Raw genomic sequence first — 7,180 nt, forward strand, 5'->3', positions numbered from 1 at the left:
CCGGGCGGGACGCGCCGCCCCCCGCGCCCCTCCCCGGGCGGGGCCGCGGCCGTGCCCTGCGCTAACGGGGCCGGAGCCGCCCTGGCCCGCTCGGCGCTGCTTGTGCCCGGCACGGCGAGCCCCGACAGCCCCGGCGAGGGCAGCGGCGGTGGCTCGAGCGGAGAAACTGCGCTAAACGAGGCGGCGGCGGGGGGCCCGGCCTCGCCTTCCCCGCCGGCGGCCGCCTGAGTCGGGGCGAGCTCGCCGGCTCTGCTCCCTCCGGTGGTTCCTGCGGGGAAGGGACGAGTGTGCGGTCAGCACGGTGAGAGCCGGGCCCCGTGTCCGCTCTGCGAAGCGGGGGGGATGAGAACATTGGGGCCGGCTCTCGCGTCACTCCAGGGCAAAGGCGTATTGCGGAGCCTTGCAGCCGAGAGAGAGAGGACATCTTACAGCTCGGCTGGCTCGGGGCGGAAAAAACCCAGAGTGATTCATATTCACTGCGCTGTCTCCTATAACCCAAGGCAACCAGCATGCTCATCTGTAGTCTTGCAGGTGCATTGCTCCCCAGCCAGTGGAGGGAAAAGCGCTATGGGCGATGCAACAAGTGACTGGGATGGTAGGCAGCTCTGAGAGAGAAGAGGCAGACAGGTGCTCAGCCTAGAGCCAGTTCCACGCTTCAAAATCAACGTCTTCTCACAGATGCCAGCATGAGCAGCCTCTCTGCGTGGTTTGTTCCAGTTGCCCAATCCAACGTGCGTTGTTTTCCTGAGGTCAATGGTCTGTAATGCTAGAGGCCCTTTTTGGCTGTGGCACAAAGCAAGTCGTGTCTCCAGTTATGGATCATCCTGTCTATCTCATTTATTTCTCCCATCAGTGTTCTGTCCTGAGTAAATAAAGTGTAAAATAAGCTTGTCTTACCTGAGTAACATTTCATAAATCATGCTTGCGTGTGTTAAATAGAAGAAAAAGTGTTTCATTTTATGCAGAAAATTGCATCTGTGACTAGAAATGAAGGGGTTTCTCAGAAAACAAGAAACACTTGAAATATTTAATTTTGGCAAAGCCCTTGTCTTACAAGTGTTCTTGAACAGAACAGATGAATAACCCACAGATGGATGAGTGTAATCCATTCATTTGTGTGTGAAGCCAAAGTCATACAGAATCCAAATGACATCAAAAGTCCAAGTGATGATCAGAAGTGTATTTGACAGTATACTACAGGGAGCCAAAATAACACAGCAAATGGTTTAACAAATTGACTGACTAGGTCCTTTTATCTCCAGTTTTTGTGATTTTATATTTGAGCCCTTTTGGCTGAAGATGGTCAAAAGCTTTGGGCAATTGTATATTAAGTGTGCGCCTGAGGAAGTATCAGTATTGGATTAAGATGAATGGATGTAAATTTCCCAGCTAGCTAGTGAGGTTTTATTTTACAGTTATGTGAGCATGTGCACAGGTTACTCCATTTTAGTGTCTGTTGTAGAGAAAAGGAGAAATTTGAACAGCCTGTTTACAGAGTGAGTTATTTTCTTTGCCACTGTGGATTTCTCTAATGGTATCTGCCTTTTAGGAACTTATGCTACCTAGTCTTACCTGGTTCTCTAGTCACACAGAAAAAATCTTTTTGTTAAGTGACTGGACACTACAGTTGTTGCTACTCAGTACTTACACTCAGTGGCCTACATCTTTTTCATTTTAAGTGCATTTCACCCCATGTACTGTGATGTAAAAGAAAAAAAAGCTCTGTGTTTGTGTGTGCATGTACATGGACACACACAAATATCTGTGACTAATAAGTGTCTTTATTTGCCAGCTATGTAAAATAAGCACTTAAGAGGCTTTAGTTTCTGGTATCAAATAGCCAACTACAGTTTGCTTCTGATGGTTTTAGAAGAAGGAAATCAAGTAACTTAGTAACAAAACTGGTATGCTTCCTGGTCAGAAGCTCCTGCCTTAACAAGGCAAAAAGGTGTATATTAACATAGACATTATTTGAAAATAAATTGATTCTTCAAAACTAGCACACCTCTTTTCTCCAGGGCTCCTGCTGTAGGTCATTTTGCTATGGTTATTCAGGGGGTTTTAAATTCGGGGAAGAAACCGTCCTCTATCATCTACAAAGTAATTTAAGTTCCAGGTGATTAACAAATAAGACACATCCTTGCTGCCACTGAAGTATCATGGCCAGCAATCTTTATCTCATGTTAGTTATCTCTGAGGAAACAGATAGCTCCTTGTGGGTATGTGGGCAACAGGAAAAGCAGCCAAGGCACAGAATTGATGACCTAGTGGCTACTCTCATTAAGTCACATCGTACCCTGATTTACTTACTCTGAAACCTTAATGGTCTCAGTGAGGTTAGAATTCACTGTGTGTACCATCAGCCTGACTATGAAAGCAGAAAATTTGCACTTTGCCATCAAGCAGGTGTAGTACTTCCTAATGAACTAACTGATGGAGAAAAAAAGAAAAAAGAAGTAATGTGAAGCTTGTGTTTGCTGGCACTTGGTCTAGGAAATGATACAGAAGTCCTTTTAAAATAACAGCAGGCTCATGTCTCACAAAAGCTGGAGAAAGACCAATTGCATGGGACAGCCTACATTTTCACCTAAACCAAGAACACTTGCCAAGCCCTCATTTTGAAGCAGAAACATGAAGAATAAAGTCACAGAGTCTCTACATATGGAAATTAAGGAAATGTTGTAAACTGGTAAGTTCCATAGGGCTGGGCTTCTGATTCATCACAGGCAAAACATCTAGAAATTACAGGATTTTTTTCCTGTAGAATAGTTTTTCTTAAAATGAGGCTGAAATTGTGACAATCTATTATTTGTGATTTGATGATGCTTTATTCAGGTTGGCCACATGTCTTTTTCTTTCTGGGTTGTAGTTTATTGACACAATCAACTGAAATGGCTCTTCTGGAGCCATTACAATTTGTTGTGTTAGTGCAGCTGAAAACACTTCAACATGCCATGTGTCACGCTTTGTCAAGTTAATAGTTGATGTTTCCAAATCAGGATTAGGAACAGTGCTGATGCAGTGCAATGCTGCAATTGCTTGTGCAACATAAGCATTTGTGAAAGGGAACAAACTCTGCTGAAGGAAAGCAGCGCTACCTATTGTTGTTTGTCAGCTGTCCCAGCAGTTTATTTACCTTAAAGCATCCAGTCCCTTTGGTATCTGAGGTTACTTACAAATACCAAAGAAGAAGAGCATTCTCACCAATCCTTTTTAGGAAGCCAATAATCTTCAGAAATTATATTAAACTCTTAGTCAGCAATAGGGAAACTTGGATTAAGTGAGGTGCTAAAGGAGGTGCAGGAAAGGCCTGGTGAAGCCAGCCAGGTAGAGCCAGCTGCATGGCTACTGGCACATGACACAACCAGGAGTTCACCTCACCAGGCTAAATTTATACAGCCCCTTTAGCCCTTCTCTCTGCCCAGCAAATCCAGACTGGGAAAGCAGTGAAGCTAAAACTTAACTTTTTCTTTAGGATTTTATTCCTGGATTTCTGTATGTGAGAGGCTTATGTGTGAACAACTCTAGAATTGTGACATTCATACTGAAATGGGTAATGGATAAATAAATTGTGAAGCTGTGCATGAACAAAAGTGATAGTGATACCTTGATGACAGAAAATAGCGATATGAAAAAATAGTGATTTTCACTTACTGTCACATTTGAAGAACTGTCAAATAAAAATAAAGGTATTGATACTGAAGAAGGCACATCTGTTATTTCCAAAATTACTGAAAAGGATGAGGTTGAATTCCTCTTTGGGGAAAATTGAGAAATGGTCACTGGAAAGCTGTGAAAGTCTTTAAAACATCGAACCATTTTTCAAGTCTGGCATCCTTAGGTTAATCATCCTGAATTCATTAACAGACATCTAAATAAGGTTTTTCAGAAAGAATGTAGTCCACACATTGGAATAATGCTAAGACAGAAGACGTTCTAACCACTCAGATTCTCGAGAGCAGCATTTCTCAAGTGCTGACAAAACCATCAGTGATACACCCACATAAAATACAGGGCAGTAAAAGCCAGAAGGATTGCTCTGAGAATCAGTGCTCTGAGCTTGCAGGTGCAGCAGAAAGGATAAATTGTGCTGCAAGGCAGATTATGTCCTGTGCCTCCTCACACCATCTGTAGGCCTGCAGGTTCACCTCTCGGTGAAGAGAAGGTGACAAAATACAGCAGAGAGATGAATGGTCTGGGTCTGGGGGAGAAAGGGAGTGGAGAATCAGTGCAAACAGATGAATTGTTCTCCAGGCCTATCAGACCCACCACTTTGCTAAGCTGGGGCAGAAAAGTGACAGTCCTGTGACGAGGAGGCAAAGCTCTGTCTGGCAGAGGGATTTGGGGAGACAGCAGTGATGGGATAGACTTAAAGGCAAGGAAGCACAGCTTTAGGGGTAAACTGAGGTTGATCTTTTACTGATCTCTTGCCAGGTTAATCCTGCTTATGATTTAAACAGTCATTTAAATGGCTAAAGTTACCTGATTTAGAGAAACACAATAATGTTTTGGCTCTTATACAAATGGATTTCAAACAGCATCCAAGTAACATAAGGTCATGTAGCTACCCAAAAAGATCTTCTATTAATTTAGAGTATTAAATGAATTTAAAGGATAAGATCAATTTCAACAGAAGCTGGACTTAACCACTAAACCACTTTTTTTTTTTTGAAGAAGTGCATAAACAAATCTTTCACCAGGAATGCTAGAATGTGATCCTAGACTTCTCTTTGGCCTTGAACCACTTCAAATTAATTGGTCTTCAGCCACAGGAGGTGCATAATATAACATCACAATTTATATTTAGGAAACCTCATTAGAAATGAAAAAGTTATGTAACTCCTCAGAGAAAGCAAAAGAAATATAGGACAAATTATACTCAAACACTGCAGTTAAATTATTTTAACAGCAGAGTAGCTTTTAAAAAAAAAAACTTGTTAGGACAAAATCCTACATAGCATGAGAAAAAAAGCTCTTATGTCTTACTGTAATTAGAAACTCATCAGGTTAATGGGACAATTTTTCAAAAGCTGCCATTTAAGTTTTTGCACATGGCATTGATTGTGCTTTATTTCAGCTTGCAAATAGAACTTGGCCAGAGGAAAAAAGAAAAGCAATCAGACATTTTCTAATGTACACGTAAATTCAAAGCTCTGTATCTTTTGTGTCTGTGCTCTTTCATTCAATTTGTACTTGTGATGGAGTTCTAAGAAGATGTCACTTTCACTTCAATATTCACTGACTGAAATTGCCCAAAGCACCAAGTGATTTTGGAGTATCTCAGTCTTTAGCACAGAATCTCACAGGCTTCAAGGGAAGGAAGCCAGCTTGTCAAGATTCACTTTTTATTGGGCACTTACATTGTGAGGCATAGGAAATTAAAGATCACTTTTGATAATTAAGGCCAGCATCTTAAAAAGATGTTTGATATTTAAAGATATGATAAGAAGGAATGCTGAAAAGAATGGAAAGTGGTGTAGCATTATGGGAGAAGTTTTCGAAAACAGCCAAATGACAGAGGAGCCTAAATCAGTAGACAATTCTGTTATTGACTATGGCGGGTCTTTGGTGACTCCTAAATATGCTTATTTACACAGATATCTTAATGTCAAAAGACAAAAGAGGGGGATGTACAAAACATCTGCTCACTCCAGATGACTTAACAAGTGAAAAATAAGAGGGAGCCTGCAAAGCAACTCATGAATGAGCCAGCCACCTTTACTGAAATGATGAATTATTCCTTTTAGAAAGTAATGAATTATTAGACTTGGGTGTCTAGACTGCAGCAGCTGTCCACTGAAGTATTTTTTTTTTAAAGCTTTCAATATAGTACATTGAAAAACAAAACAGCAAACAGAGATGTTACTAAAAAACAAGGTACTGTGCTTACTGAAATATTCTTATTTTTCAGGGTGGGCAGAGCAAGGTAATTATGGGAATGGAATAATGGTTTAGAATAAAACAGACTATTTCAACTGGAATGGACCTACACTGATCTTCTAGTTCAACTGCCTGACCTATTCAGGGCTGAGCAGAAGTTAAAGCAAGTTATTAAGGGCAGTGTCCAAATGCCTCTTGAACACTGACAGGCTCGGGGCATTGTTGGGGTTTGATGCTGCCCAAGCACCAGGCACTCACGGAAAAAAACTATTCACTTATTTTTCTCTGCTACAGCTGAGCAGAGGAGGGGGAATTAAAACAAAAAGTTAATGAGTTAAGGATTAGGGGAAAAAACACTTTAAGGCAAAACAGGTTCAAAACTTAAACAGTATAAAGAAAAACAGAACTAAAAGTAAAAAGGGTAATAAGAACTAAAATAAACTTTTAGAACACCTTTCCTTCCCAGTCCCTCTCTCTTTCCACCGACTGTACAAGGAAACAAAACATGGGGTGGTTTTGGTCAGTCTTTCACTTCGTAAAAGTCTTTCTTCAGTACACTTAAGGAAAAGAGTTTCTTTCTTCTGCTGTGCCATGGGATCCCTCCCACAGGAGACAGTTCTCTGTGAATTTCTCTAGTGTGGTTCTAACTTTCACAAACAGCAGTGTGCCCAAACCTGCTGCAATGTGAAATCCCTCCCACGGGTCAAGCAGTCTTCCCACAACTGCCCAGTGTGGGTCATTTTAGTTCATGGGGTTTAGCCTTTTAATGATGAGCTGTTCTACTTTGGAAGCAAGGGTTTTCTTTCTCTGTCTCTGGAAACAAAGGTCCTCTCTCTCTGTTCGAGTTCCTTACCAGATTACAGCTTTTCAGCATCCCCTCGCTCCAGCATGGACACTCTTTCTCATGGGCTGCACGTGGATCTCTGTACCCCCCCATGCACTTACGAATTACAGGGAAACAGCCCTGTTGTACCATAGTCCTCACCACGGCTTCTAGAAAAAATCTCAGCTCCGGTGCCTGGAGCACCTCCTCCCTCTCCTTCTTTTCACTGACCTCGGTGCTGCCATGTTGGTTCTCTTCATGTGTCCTCACTTTTCCCTTTTCTCTGACTCGGGAGAAAGTTGGTGTCTGTAGGTTCTCAAGTTCCACCAATTGAAAAGTTCTTCTAGAGCTTCACTGCACTGAAAAGGTTGATGTTGTCTGGGCTCCATACTGGGGAATTGTTTGCCGTGTTTCGTCGCCGGCCACACGGTCTCTGCCGGCACCTCACGGGCGGCCCCGGCTGTGCAGTTCCGGCCT

The sequence above is a fragment of the Corvus moneduloides genome, chromosome 5 (genome assembly GCF_009650955.1).
Source record: "Corvus moneduloides isolate bCorMon1 chromosome 5, bCorMon1.pri, whole genome shotgun sequence".
Classification (NCBI taxonomy): domain Eukaryota; kingdom Metazoa; phylum Chordata; class Aves; order Passeriformes; family Corvidae; genus Corvus; species Corvus moneduloides.